Raw genomic sequence first — 15196 nt, forward strand, 5'->3', positions numbered from 1 at the left:
AGAAGCTTTTTTAAACATAGCTTTAGAATTCGGATCAAACATGGAAATGTAGAATTCTATTTAAAAAACCTGGCAACTTCGGTCAATTCTGATAGAGGCACAAGAAAAGTGAAGAACTACAACTACGACGGGTGAAAGAAGAGTGGTTTCTTCGGTGAATACACTAGATCAGCTATTTTTTTCATTAGAATTCTAAAATGTTTGAAGGACATAAAATCATATTTGTGTCTAGATTCTATTTTCATTTACTTTCATCTCACAACTTTTTTGCAGTTTTGCTTTGTTTGAAGAGTGTTGTTGCATTAACATTTTAATAACTTTTATTTCGTAATAATGGACATATACTACCTCTTCAACTATAAACAATCTAGCCCTTCTCGACAAATTTTTAATATCATGTCCCGCAGTTTTACCTGTTAAACCTTTACCGGTTCTACCTTCGATCTAGGAAAATCTGTTCAAAATATAAATAAATGCAAACAAAACTTTTTAGGCCTATTACTGAGGCGATAATAGCAAAGCTTAAACTAAATATATTTCAGTTTTCATTTTAGCCAAAGTTTATATCTTAAAATGATAGCATTCTAGTGAGATAATAGTGTGATATTTTATATCAACTTGTCACCTCCCCACTATTAAAATGTGGATATTTTAATCATTTTTGATCGATTGAATACTTTGATTCTTTAACGTCGTCATGTTAAGAAAGCATAACATTGAAGCACGTTATAACAAAATTAAAATGTTATGTATTTATTTCACAACTCAACATGTAGTTTGAATATTAACAATATGACGCTGAAAGCAATATTTTGTTATGAACACGGAACTAGCTGCTACTGGCAATGCCAAGGTCGGCTGTCAGCCAGTGCCAGTGCTAATCAGTGACGTTGTTATAGCAGTTTAAGTATACCAGTTATCTCTAGGATAACAGAGTCAAGCACGTCGTGAGTGGCTGCTCTTTGGATGGGTGACTGCAAGGGACCAAGCAGCCCGCCTGTCCAGCCAGTTATTGATGAAGGTTTTGAAATAACTTTCAAAACATTGGTCTTCAAGTTAAGTTAAAGGTTTTTCACCCTCATTTCACTTGGTGAAGAAGACCTCGTTCAACTATAATTTCAACCTTTATAAATTATTCAAGATAGCGGCTATAAATGTCTTAAAAATAACATTATTTTATAAGGACATAATAACGAATTCATGGCTGATACGAGTATATACGATAGTTATCATGTATACTCGTCCACAGGTTCCTGAATATTTTATAGTATTTAGATATGAATAAGTTCATTAGGCAATTAAAGTTTTCTGGATTAAATCGTTTAATTGAAGGATTATAACAAAACTAAATGACTAACTGAAGACTAAACCATTTTAAATACTTTTACCTCTGCTAAATGTTTCTCAGTATACGACGGACTACAACTAAACGTTTTTATACATTCTTGTGTAAATTTTATTTTCTTCTTAATATTCATAACTATGTGAAATTAACATCCAATATCATTATCTTCAGCAGTTTGATTTGGTACTGATTACAAAATTACTAAAATTGCCTACTTTATATGTTTGATCTATTTAATTACATGTTTAAATTTGGCAGGTTCGTTTTATTCATACAATATTGTTGTCTGCGATATGAACACATTGAGCAAAAAACTGTTTATAAAATCTAAATATTTAAACACAATTCTATGTTTTAATTATCTACATATGCTGTAAGTTTTAAATATTGTTATCATATTGCTATTTTTTAGTATTAACGTAGAAACCAAAAGATGACTGCACGGATTTATAACGGTTGAAGTGTCTTCAAAATGACATTTCAATTTGCGATTGCATTCATTTTGGAATCGACCTTCCTTCTGGGGTTGGCCGAAGGAGTATATCGTATAGCAACTCTCTTATAGATAATAGTTTTTGTGTTAAAAATATATCTTGAAGGTGTTCATGCTTTAAAGTGGTCCAATCGGTTTTCGGATGGAATTTTTTATATTTTAAAATAAAATGTTATAATAGCCTTTTCTAAAGACTAGGGGGAAACAGGAAAACATGTTTAACATTATACGAGGAGTGGTAAGCATTGAAAGCAGAACTTAGGGTCATCTTATAATCAGGCTAACTGTTTGAGATGAGGATACAAAGCTTTACTGTGTGTGCGTAAAACATTACTGGAGGGTATGAAATGGTTTATATTGGTAAAATTAAATTTCTATAAAAACATCTATTCAAAAACATGTAATTTTCTTATGTTAAATTAATTTAAAAAATATAATTTCCTAAACCATAAAATAATAAGAAACATATCTCTTCTTGAACCCATAACTCTTATTCTAAAAATGTTATAATTTATCTATAATCATTTTTATTTTGCCTTGATTACAAAATTATCAAATGTCCCTGCTTTAAATGCCTGTAATTCCTTTTGGAGTGATCAGTTATTTTTTCTGTCTTCAAGGACCTTAAGAGGCATTGAATTTAAAATAAAAAATACTCTCATAAACAAAAATCGATTGCTCCAACTTAACTTTTCCTACTAACAGTATTGAAGTTTTTTTATAACAAACAAACTTGTACATTGAACTTTAATTCTTTACCAAAACTTCAACATTGGCTTTCCTTATAAATTTCGTTTCATTTCACAAAGGATATATTCTAATAAAGTTTAGAATATTATTCAAATCATTAATTTAAATTTAGATTTAGATGATTTGTCATCAGTCACACTTTTAATACTACTTTTTAATAAGTTTCTAATATCTGTCTAATATAACGTCATCTACTGAGTTTGTATTGTGGAGCAACTAAACCTTTCTTCTGTTATAAAACAGAGGATTAACAAGTTAAGTGCAGTGATGAAAACCTATGATATTTTCCGTTTTTATGAGACCAATTTATTTTATAGTCATCTAAAATTACTTAGCTTAAAGTTCACTCTTTTTAGACTATGTATTGAGTACTTGTGTACATAATACTACCATCATAATACTACAATCATAATTAAGTTTCTGTTATTTATATCGATAATTTTCATAGCTTTTAAAACTGAAATAAAATATAAATAGGGTCGTTAAATGTATATTTATGCAAATGAATTTAGTAAAAATTTGAAAAACATTTAAACATTGTTGTAACTGCTGTAAGATTATTTGGCTATATTTCGTAATTTAACTATTATAATATTTATATTTCACGTTCACCGTTGTTTCTATTTATTTTTCAAAAACATTTTCCACACTTATTCCATTTTGAAATGTTATTATTACTTATATTTTGTATCACTTTTTAAATTTCACATGTTAAAAAACATAAAACTCCGCTATATTTATTTCTAAGCCACTGTGGCAGTAAAGGCCAACAGTCCCTTAAACAATCAACTAATCATTTATTTCTGATTAAATTGTTTTATTAATTTTAATTATTACTGGTTCAATTTTGAAAACGGCACGTTTTTTCAGCACATATTCCAATGAATTGAATACGTGTAAATTATTTATTAATTAATTAATTAAATAATAATACTTATGGTTTGCCAATTAATATTGTTTGATTTATTTTGAAATTCCAACATGAATTCCTCTTTTAATTCATCTTAGATACGAGTCAAGAAATAAATCTTATACAGAAGAATTTACAGTACTCAAAATTAAGTTAATTTAACATCAAACTGCAAACTAATCCTGGAAAAATTAAATAGTAATAGAATGTTAACCATATTATATATAACACAACATGTCTTATATCATTATTAGTAAATTATTTCTTTCTGTATTATTTTTCAGTTATAGAAGTTTTTCAAAAGCGTCTATTAATAACAATACATCTTCAATATTCTAAATAATGTGAATAATTTACTCAAGAACTAATTTAATCAGCAAAAGTAACTATATGCCTAGAATCGGATATTTAAGGATTTAAAATGGCTTTTCAAATGTATGTGGATCATTTTCAATTGTTAAGTCACGCTTAATTTCACTGTTAAAAGATGTGATAGGTGTAAGTTATACTAAATATGTAAATATTATTTAATGACATGTTCTTTATAAAAAATATTCTTGATTCTTATTTGATTGATTTGTTTTAGTCTAATCTTTGATACACCTGTATGGAAATACAAACTTTCTAGTGAAAAATTCTTCAGTATTTGGTTTTCAGCTTAGTTTTTCATATCAATTATACTAATTAATTGTATAAATTTAATTTTATTTATTTATTAATAATAATTAATATATTTAAAAAATTTATAAATTTAAATTTAGGCATCATAATATATAAATAGATTAAAATTACACTTTGATTAATCTTTATGATTTACTTTCATCAAATTCAATTCCACATCTATAATTTATATAAAACTCACGATAAAATGATCTGATCACGATTAATGATCACGATTATCTGTATTAGTAATTAAATCAGTTTCCAAAATTGTTTACTAATTACTAAATATAAATAATGCATATTTTATACATACCAGTATCACAATTGGGTGAATTATGACAAAATAACAAAGATTTTTTAGGAAATGTGAAACAAGGGGCTCTAGGAGTTTTTGTAGTTAAATAACAATTTTTTCCTAACTTGTTAATGTAAACTCATTAAAAACATTTAGTTAAGCCTAACACTCTATATGCGGCGAAACATTTCAATGCTTGTCTATCTGTCTAAAAACACTACAGAGACCTCATTTTCTATCAGTTTTTGTTCAGTTTGACCAACATTTTCTTCTTATGGACACAAAAATTACGCTTTAAGGCTAGTTGGAACTCAAAGGTGAAAACTATTTATGATATTGTAATGAAATTTCACATAGTGATTTGCGATATGACTAGAGTGCATGAAAAACGTGGTTTGGAGCAATAAATCAAATTCAAAGATTGGTTTGGATATTTTATTATCCGATGCATTTTACCTAAATTTATAAAGTATTTCTACGGCTTATGGCTTGACTCCGTATTAATATTCAAAACATTAGAGCTAAGGTGGTATAGTCTATGGTGAAGTATTCTTGAGGAATATTGCTTTATAAGTATAAAAATATTTCAATATTTTAGCTTACGAAAGCTAATATTAACGTCTGGTTATATAATCATACCGAAAATTCGATGGAGCAGGGGCAATATCCTTGGACACCCTGTAAGTGAGAACGAATATTTATCCCTGATCGTACTCATTTTCACCTACCTCTGGAGACGTTTGACCAAATCATTATCTAGATCTTAGAATGGAACATCGTTTCTTCTCCACTGACTCTTGTATGTAAGCCGTGATCATACTAATTTATGATTACCCTACCCCTTGTGACTGCTAGTAATGAGTCAGTCCTGGATGTGAAGTGTTGTGACTTTTCATTGGACATTTTAAAGTATGAATAATTAGATAAAACCATAACCTACCCTTCCCATAGTTGTTACATTACATATAAAGACTCAGTTTTTTAAATTAACAATTAACTAACAATTTAACTAGCAACATATATTATGGGAATTTCCATAATCTAATTGTAACGCTCATTAAATACAAAATCTTAATAGGTTTCTTTCCACCAGTACATTTTGATTAAATTCTTTCCTATATAATTTTACCGTAAAAATACTTTCAACGCTACAAATGTGTAACCATGACCAATTCAATGTATTTTACTACAACTAATTTCTGCCAATAAATATATTGATTTTTAAAAAATTGTTTCCATTTTACTGTATTTTTAATTATGCTTTTGAATGAAAATATATTCGAGATATTCTCCTACTACTTCAGAAGTGTACATAAATAATGTTATGTTTTTAATAACACTAAACATACAATGTTCTATATATTTAAAATATTAACATATTAATGGAGAACAATGTTTTGTAAATGAATTGTAAACATTTATAATGTGTGCTGAGTTCGTAAAATCATTTCTTCTTTTAAAAAACTACTCTTTCACATTGGTGTTTTTTGGGACCTCCTACTCAGGTTTTAAGTATTTCATTTCAATTTTGTCTTCTTATTTATACCTTATTTATAAATATATATACATGACTTAAAATCCTATTGGTTTTAATTTTAAAAACAATAAAAATATTTAAAACTTTTATTTTATCAAATGCACGCTGCAGGTTGTTGCAAACAATAATGTTACTTTCAACTTTTTTTAATTGAGTGTTAATCCTAATCTACTTTCTGAATACTTGGAACGAAAATAAAACTTTAAAAATAATATCAAATAGTAAAAAACACATATTCTAAAATTTGTTTAATTTAGTGATGTTCCGAAAATTAATATTCATCAATATAACAGGTTTTATAGTATTTATTTTTCAACACTTTCCACGTTATATATAAGTATCTTATGTTTCCTCCAATATATCTAAAGTTTAGAGTCTTCTTAAGCTTTTATTATCAAATTCTTTTCTTGTGTCTTTTATATACTATCCTATAAATAAATTTTCCAATTTTTGTCCCAAAATGCTTTAATAACAAGGGGATTTCATTTCAAAATTGTACTTTGAAATAGCTTCTTTGGGTACTTGTTCCATGTCCCTGCATTGCAGTCTCTGATAGACTGGAAAGAAGTACTTTCAAACAAGAATGAGCATTAAAATCTTATTTCCGGAACAGTTATATGTCATAATCTTTAAATTCCCTTTCATATATTATATATACGTAAAATTAAATGAAAATTATCTATTTATTTTGAGAAGTTAAATCTTAAGACAAATTAAATAGTAACCGTAGATCATTACTTGCTCTTTCAGTCTATATTACGAAATCGAAGTTAGATCATTTTACATTATTTCTTGCATTTCAAGAATTAATTGTGATAATTTCAAGAAGTGAGTAAATCATGATCAATGTTAATTTACCATGCATATATAAATAGCATACAAACTAGGTTCCAGGAAGAGGATTAGTCATATTTGAGATTTTCTTAGTTTCTGTACATACGTTTTATTTATAATTATTAAATATCTTCAAAACATACAAAACAACACTCATAAAAACGTATTATTATCGTAAAAATTACAGGTATAACTATTTTACAACATGTTTTGGTAAACAAAACCTCTGAAAAACAGTTTTCAATCTATGACACACCTTTGTTTTGTACAACTAATACACAAATTAAATTAAAAGCATTCTTATTTTACGCTGTGATAGTATAGAGAAGTATATAATGTACAGTAAATGTCTTAATCACTTACGGAATATTCACATACAACTTTGAATCAAATTACTATACTGCATTATAAACCTTTACAGAATTTACAAAAAACACAATCTTTGAATTCTTGAAATAAAATCTGACATGGTATTCAATCCATAACCTAAAAATAACAATTATTATTGTATAGTATGACGTTACCAATAATATACGTTAAGGGTCGAATTTGATTTCGTATAATTAATATTTTAATAAACCTTAGTGTACAAAGCTTTGAGATTACGTTTATGACAGTTTATCATTTAAAATTCCAAACCTAGAAGATTTTCAAAAAAATATTTCACTGCCCTATTTAATTTTGTTAATTTATGGTATATGCTTCACTTGCCAAGTCAAATTTATCTAATTAATTAGTTCTACTAATTAGTTATGTGGCTGTTATTTTCAACAGTGTATAGCTTCAATCATTAGATACACAGAAAGATAGTAATATAATACTAAATACACGTATATTATATGGATATTTCAACCAATGTTGATATTATTTTATAAATGCTTAGTTAATAATGCTGCTTTTCTTTAATAATTCTATAGTTCTACCACATGTTTAACTTTCTAAGTTTTATTTGGCATCATATTCTACGCTGTCGTTAATATAATTGCACAAATAAATATTGTTTAGTTCTATCTTATAATTTTATTTTATTTTTTGTTACATAAAATAAAAATGCAGTATGAAAGTAAAGTTTAGATAATATAGTATTTCCAGCATGAAATACATTTTTTTCAAACAAAACAAGATACTGCATGTTACAGTTGTATTCTTAGGTACTGTGTTATTTTTATTGCAGAGAAAAAACGCACCATCCAAAGTTAACATTGGCAGCACAACTTATTAATTTACAAGATTAATCTGCTAGGCAAACAAGACTAATATTACGTCTTATAATTATTTAATTTCTCATAAGTTCACCGTTCAAAGTTAATTCACTTCTAATATTTGGTTGTATGGTGTTACACTACACCATAGAAACTGTAATGAAACCCATTTGATCGATGTCTCTAATTTGGAGGAAAAAGGTACAAACTATTTTTTTAATGTACCGTATCGAGGTTATAATGTGTACTATGTCAACCAATAAAGTGTTATTTTATATTTTATTGTACATATAAAATTACTAATTAAAACGAGGTTGTAATTTTAGTAGACTGTTTTTTTTTTTTGCTACAATAGAGTTTATAGTAACTACAACCTCTCGATTGTGGTGGTTACAAAATTTCAATGTTAAGTTTCATGAAAACCGGTACTGATTTGAAAATATTAGATGAAAAAATACAATGCAAAAGTAAAATATTACACAAATGTTCTCAAACGGCTCTTTTTAAAACTTTTTTATCTTTGCATTTTCAGTCTTAAGGTAGGCCCTAATAAAGGAAATAGAATTGCATTGTTTAAATATTTTATGAGATACATAAAGTCAATGACGTAAAACTATCACTTGAAAAGCGCAAACGTGTTACGTTTACTTGAATTTCATTTTTTAGTTTCATTCGTTGAGCCATTAATTTTAATTTAGTCAGATTAATACTATAGAACACACGTACAAGAAGGTATAAAACTAGTGGTGGGTAATAAAATCAAACAATATTTATGACAATATTCACGAGTATATTCGAAAACAATGTTGTCCATGTAAAATATATAAAGGTTTATGGATATGGATTTAAATCAGAAATAGGAACTTTTCAAATGAAGTTTATATTAAATGTAATATACCTATGTCTAACAGTAGACGCTTTTTGACTCAGATCTTCTTTCTCAGTTAATTAATCGTATGTTTTGGGATTTGAAAAAAATCCTTCTGGTCGCAGTCGAAGGAAAGGTAAGTTTGTACTTATAAATTGGCAACAGAAAAATAATATGTTGTACCTGACTTAACCACCCACAAACAATATATTGTACAAAATATTCTATTTAGGATATCATACAGGAGCGTTATATTACAGTAGTGAGGAATAGAGCAAGGAATGAAGATCTTCAGTGATGGCTCGTTCTTTCTTCATTCCTGAAACATCAACACATAATCATTACTCCTCTCGGTTTATAGATAATAAATATAAAACAACAGTGACATGGATAAGAGTAATAATTTACTACTAAGCAATCGATAAACAATATTTATTGTTGGGTTATTGAATGGTTGATTGTTTGCACTGTTCTGTAACAATTAATTGAGTATAGAACACAAGTGTAACTTTAAAAAATTTGCCAAACAAAAATCAATAGTAGTTATGGCGTTTGCAAAGATCCTAGTGGGTTATTTTAGAGTCACAAAATAAGTTAAGTCAAAAATAATTAAGTATAAAATACGCAGATTCAACTTAGAATACAAGAAAAAACAATAGCTTTGTATAAAAATAGCAAAATTTAGAAAAAATATATTAAAAACAAAATAATACTATTGCATAGTATACAAACAATGCGTTTCATCGTTATATAAAGATAATACGTGATACTTTTAAAATCTTATGAATACAGCGTAAAGAATATGATATCTAAGCAATAAAACGACATGATAATAGACTATAATGCAGAAATAAAAACATTCACTGTTTATGAATTTTTGCCGTTGGCCCTGCAGAGCAAAAATGTCGACCAGGTTTCGTGGTTTTCTGCCTTTCACCAGTCAGGATATGGTAGTAATATTCTAAACAGCATGCGTTTGTGGCATTGGAAATTATTCCCTAGGTTTCTGTGTCGGGTTCTACAGTTGTATAAATGATAAAATTAAATTTTATAAGTAGTCCTAGTCATTTTTATTTTTATTATAAAGTAGTATTATTATCGTTGTATAAAGAACTATGATCTTGAGCTCATTGTAAAGCATGCTCTCGAAATATCATAAATAGATATGCATCTGGACGGACGTGCATTGTTGTAACCAGTCTCGACCCGATACGAAGTAGAAAACGTCTGTCTTGTACTTGTTGAAAGCCATAAACGTAATATAACTGAACGCAAGGGAACATGTGCGGGAAGATGAAGGCAAGAGATGAAAGTGTGCACTCGACCGTAGATCGTAATGCTACTTGTAGGAAACAACATGTGTAACTGCGTACCAGCTTTGCAAGGGCGTACCGCCGCGCCACTCCCTTCCCCAACCATGTTTCAATCCCAAGATCATCTGTTGCTGCTCATCCACCAGTGAGGGGAATGTGCAAAGTATTAGCTATAATAATATGAACTGTGGGTTGCATTTTGCAAGATACGTTGTTGTGGTATCATCTGTGATCCTTTTGTAAACTATAGATTTAACAGTTAAGCTAAGAATACACTTTCAAACCTTTTTGATTTCCGTTAAGAGCTGGCTGTATGGGTGGCATAATTTTAGCCCAATACGAACAATGTTAAACTTCAAACGCTTATACGCCCTCACTTTTATTGGTAGAATTATGGGCGATATATCATTTTAATAAGAATAATACGTATACAATCGCTTTATAACCTGCTTTGTAAAGTGTATATGTTTTTTTGTATTTCAATAATGAAATACAAAATATTTTGAGATTTTTCTGAGTAACTAATAAAATATTTAAAATACTGAAATGTTTGGATGAGTCTGAATAATACCTTTAATATGAGACGTTTCCCAATTTTATGATCAAAACTAAGGTCGTAAAACAGTTTGAAGTTTAACATTGTTCTTATAGGACAATAAAATAATGGGGGCCAAATTACCTTCTTCAATTAGTATTCCCTTCCGAATGTATAAATATATACATATTTAATTATAGAACTTCAAGCCACCTGGGAACCAGCTATTGTTCTCTGAAAAAGCAGTACGATTGACTTTACCTCATTTTCAATCATGCACTGCCTGTACATGTTATATTACAGGATAAGAAATTTATCATCGATTGACTTTCTATATTTACAATGATGGTTCTGTGTTCATTTTTTATATATAACATAATGTCAAAAGATGCAATCATATTCCAGTAATTATTTATTGGGTTTTAACCTTTACTTTTAAATACTGAATTAGAACTGATGGAAATCATTCTTTTACAGTAATACTTATGCAGTTACACGTAGTTTGTAGTATTATACTACATCAACATTTCATGTTTATAATTGCTTTACATGTCATAGATATATACTTGACCAACATCTCTCTTCCTGTAACTGGTTAGGCTTTTTGCTTTCTAAACACTTTCGGAATAAATAAGCCTTTGCATGGGTTGGAATACAGGTTCTCCTTGTAAGATCTTCTCCCCTCTTTGGTGAAGTAACTGATTGAGGGCATCACTATGAAAGCGAAATGAAATAAAATTTCTTTATAAACAGGCAAAATGCCCAAATGGTCCTTTCTTATGCCCTGAATTTAATACAAATAAAATAAGTAGGTAATAAACTGAAAAACTTTGCAATTTCTTTATGAAACTTTTATAGTATAAAATTTCTTAACTGAAAAACACAATAGCTTAATACAATCACTCACACATGCACACATCTGTCAATGGCACAGTCCAGGACACTTATAACAAACCGGTCCCGGTCATCCGCTCTATGAACATCTTCTTCAGTCCAGCCATAAACCGGTGACGGCCTTCAATGAATATAATGAAGAGAGGAAAGGAATTCCACAAGCCGCAGGCGGTAACGATGAAAGATAACTACGAAGCTTGATATAAGGTTTATTTTCCTATCCATAAGTACCCTTGACCGATTCACAAGATTGCTTCAAATAACGCCAAATCTCGAATACCCAAAAGAAGACTAACACTCGGGATGAAGTCAAGAATAAAGGATTTGTACGATGATGTTACCACCGCCTGAGATTGAAATATTGTCGACATTCCAGTGAACTCACCTGATTATTCCAAGAGAGATACGTGATAGAAACACTTCAGAGTTTGGACTTAATCCAAAGCAGTCAGTTTGCTCAATTTCGAGAAACATCAGTACAGATGAGTTCTCAATCATCCTGATCACGTTTATATAGTACAAATAATTGCCGCCTTATAGAAATGAGGACATTGATAATCCGTAAGATGATATGATATCCTACAGATTGAATGAATTAAAGAAATGTCAACAACCCTCTCTTGCAGCCTCCAAGCCATTTTCTTTGGGAGCTAGGTATGAATATCCTAGATTCCTGTTGCTGGTTTGAGCTTCCAGAATAAAATTAATCAAATGCACTGACTAAAACCTTGGCTTCTTGGTATTTCAGAAAACATTTTTTAGACTTCTTACAAAAAGCTCTCACAATATCTAAATTAGTGGTATTTTTAACGTCACAAACTAACAAACAGATAATTTAGGTCGTTACCCCCAAATAACCCTTCTGGGTATGTTGTAAAAACGTGCTGGAAAAACTCATGTAGCAAAACTACTTTAACATTCAACTTTGCTGTTGAAGCTAAAACCCCTCTTTGAAAACTGACGTTAACCGATTCCATATCTATAACGGGATGGTGTTTAATAGCGTACAGCCAACAATGAGAAATCGCTGATTTTAGGGGTACATCTATGAGAGCATTTGATGTTCTACGAAACAGGACAATAAAAGTTGGAACTCTTATGCGTACCATTCTGTGAGGTAAATGGAGCCAAAGTAATGGAAACCTTTCAGTTATTAATTGGTGCAACCATTGATGAGAGAATTTACTAGATCTTGTATCATCCCAACCTTCCATTTCTCCCATTAACCACTTCTCACATGAACGTCTTAGTTCCATACCTGTAGACTGTTTCTATTTATTCCAGCTGGGTGCAATTGAGAATTCATTAAGCAGGGAAACGATATCTTTGTAGCTGACCTCATATTGTCCATTGTCGAAAACGGGTTCACTCCCGCAACCCTAAATAATTTCTTGACTTCAGACTTTTAAAGATGCACTAAAGTACTTATAACACGGTAATGTTTAGAAAAAGTATTTTACTTTAAAATATTATTAAATTCTTTGCACATTTCTCCATCCCTATGAGCTGTTGTAATTAAAATGTATGTAAATCGAATTCTATATGTATCTATTTGCTGACTATAGATCGAACAATTGGTTCTTCAAACGAAAGTATAACTTTATTTGTGAACTTGCACTCTGGACTCAAGTATCAACGTTGACTATTAATATGTCAGTTAGTAATGTATATATTAGTTTCTAAAATCTTAATTCAAGGTACATTTAGCACTCTTGGTGAAAAAAAACAGCTATCCATTGCAAAACACTCATATTTTTACGTATTGAAATTAAGTTTGCTTGATTAGGAAAATTCGTTTAAAAATATCCGAACATGTGAGTAAATACGTCCCCCCCCCCCCCGAGCTTTCATCTGTAGAAAGCAAGGAAGATAGTATTTCAGAAGCTATGATTATTACTCACACCATTGGTAAATTTACTAAGTTATTTTATCTCGAAGAAGTAAACTTATAGTTTAGAGAAAAATAATTTCTTATCCTCTTGTAAGTATATAGTCTACAGTTGAGTACTTACGTTGAGAGCGACTTAAAAACCCTTAATTGACCAAATAGCTTAGTTGTAAAGAATAAATAGGTATATAAATTATCATTAGACCTATACGGATAAGAAACACTATCGGATTGAAGCCGAGTGTTGTAGCACGCGCACACTGTTAAACTAAAATTACACCACAAAACAGAGTTATTACTTTATTGCATGTGATGTATGGTTCTTGTTTTAAAGCTTTAAATATAAGAGCATTCGTTACAAAAAAACGAACGCACTCTCCAATAGCTTCACACTCACAGTAGGTAGATGAGGAAGCGAATAACCAATGGATCACAAGAAGTCAATTTAAATTCTTCAACATTAAAAGTGTTATACATTTAATTAGCTACAAATTAAATTAAAAATAAACTGCGCCAAGTTATTGGTTAAGAATTTGTTAATGCACAGAAGGAAGGCTGAACAAAATTGTTATGTAACTGAAACAACTAATTCCCTACCAAAAGGCGATACGCATACCAGGTACACACCCGGTCACGAGTTCTGATTAGAAATACACACACAGTAACTTCAACCAATTTCGCCTAATTATTTGAGAGAGTATATAGAAATATCCCCGACTACATTAAGATATCTCTTGCACAATTGCATTGCACAATTGCAAGATCTAAGAATATAGTGGATTCATACAGTGGACAGGTCTCGAATTTTATGTTTCTACTGGAATATCTGCTAATGTCTCTTTATTTTAGGCTGTAAAATGAGGATTCGGTAGCTTCATTTAAACAGTTAGTAATGTTTCTAATACCATACCTAACTTTTATACAGAAATTAAAGAATTCACTTTATTGCAATTTGTGGTATTTGACTTTCAGATGTCATACCCCCACCTGCAGACTCTAAAGGCCTGCAACGATATTTTATCCAGAATTTTAAAGGCAAGGAGAAATCAATTTGGATTTTATTAGTAAAAGTAACATTCGTGTTATCATTGATTTAAACCTGTTTTACTGTTTTATCCACAATTGCATAGAACTGTTTTTATTATTTAAATTAGTAACAGTTCTAAGTAATTTATTTAATTTGGAAATTATGAGATATTTATTTATATCTGACGTTTCATCAAGCAAAGTGAAATGAAGGAATTGTTCTGGACTGTGGCAAAGAGCATAAATAAGGAGTAGTGGGGTGTTTTTAATGATTCTGCTTACATTCATGTGATTATCATCGATACCTCCATGAGGAAGAGAATCGATTGACCGTGAAGTGCCGAGTGTGGATGTAAGCACCTTGGATTAACAAAGAAACATTGTGTTCTCCCCTTCCTCACGAGTCGGTATCAGATCCTATATCTGCATTGTTCTACACTCTCACTATGGGTTCACTTGTGCGCCATCTTCTCTTTTAAATCGAACAATGTTTTGTTATTTACATAAATAGTGGAGATTCCAACTTATCTCTGATCAGCCATGGCACAAAGGCAGTGACTCCATCTTGAATCACTTTTTAACCGGTTGAGTTACTCCATATGTTCAAATTCAAAATACTCACGTATTCGAAATAGTCACTTTT

At 29.8% G+C, this 15196-nt stretch overlaps 1 protein-coding gene across 2 annotated transcripts in view; it reads right to left on the reverse strand.

Annotated features, from left to right (window-relative positions):
• Positions 1–6916: 6916 nt before the first annotated feature.
• The window catches only part of LOC124369101 (homeobox protein engrailed-1a-like), an 86729-nt gene continuing 78449 nt past the window's right edge, over positions 6917–15196 (reverse strand). For both annotated transcript variants that reach the window (XM_046826843.1, XM_046826842.1), the window contains one exon: positions 6917–9216. The gene's annotated coding sequence lies outside the window, so the exon portion shown is untranslated. The remainder of the gene's footprint in view (positions 9217–15196) is intronic.

The sequence above is a fragment of the Homalodisca vitripennis genome, chromosome X (assembly GCF_021130785.1).
Source record: "Homalodisca vitripennis isolate AUS2020 chromosome X, UT_GWSS_2.1, whole genome shotgun sequence".
Lineage (NCBI taxonomy): Eukaryota > Metazoa > Arthropoda > Insecta > Hemiptera > Cicadellidae > Homalodisca > Homalodisca vitripennis.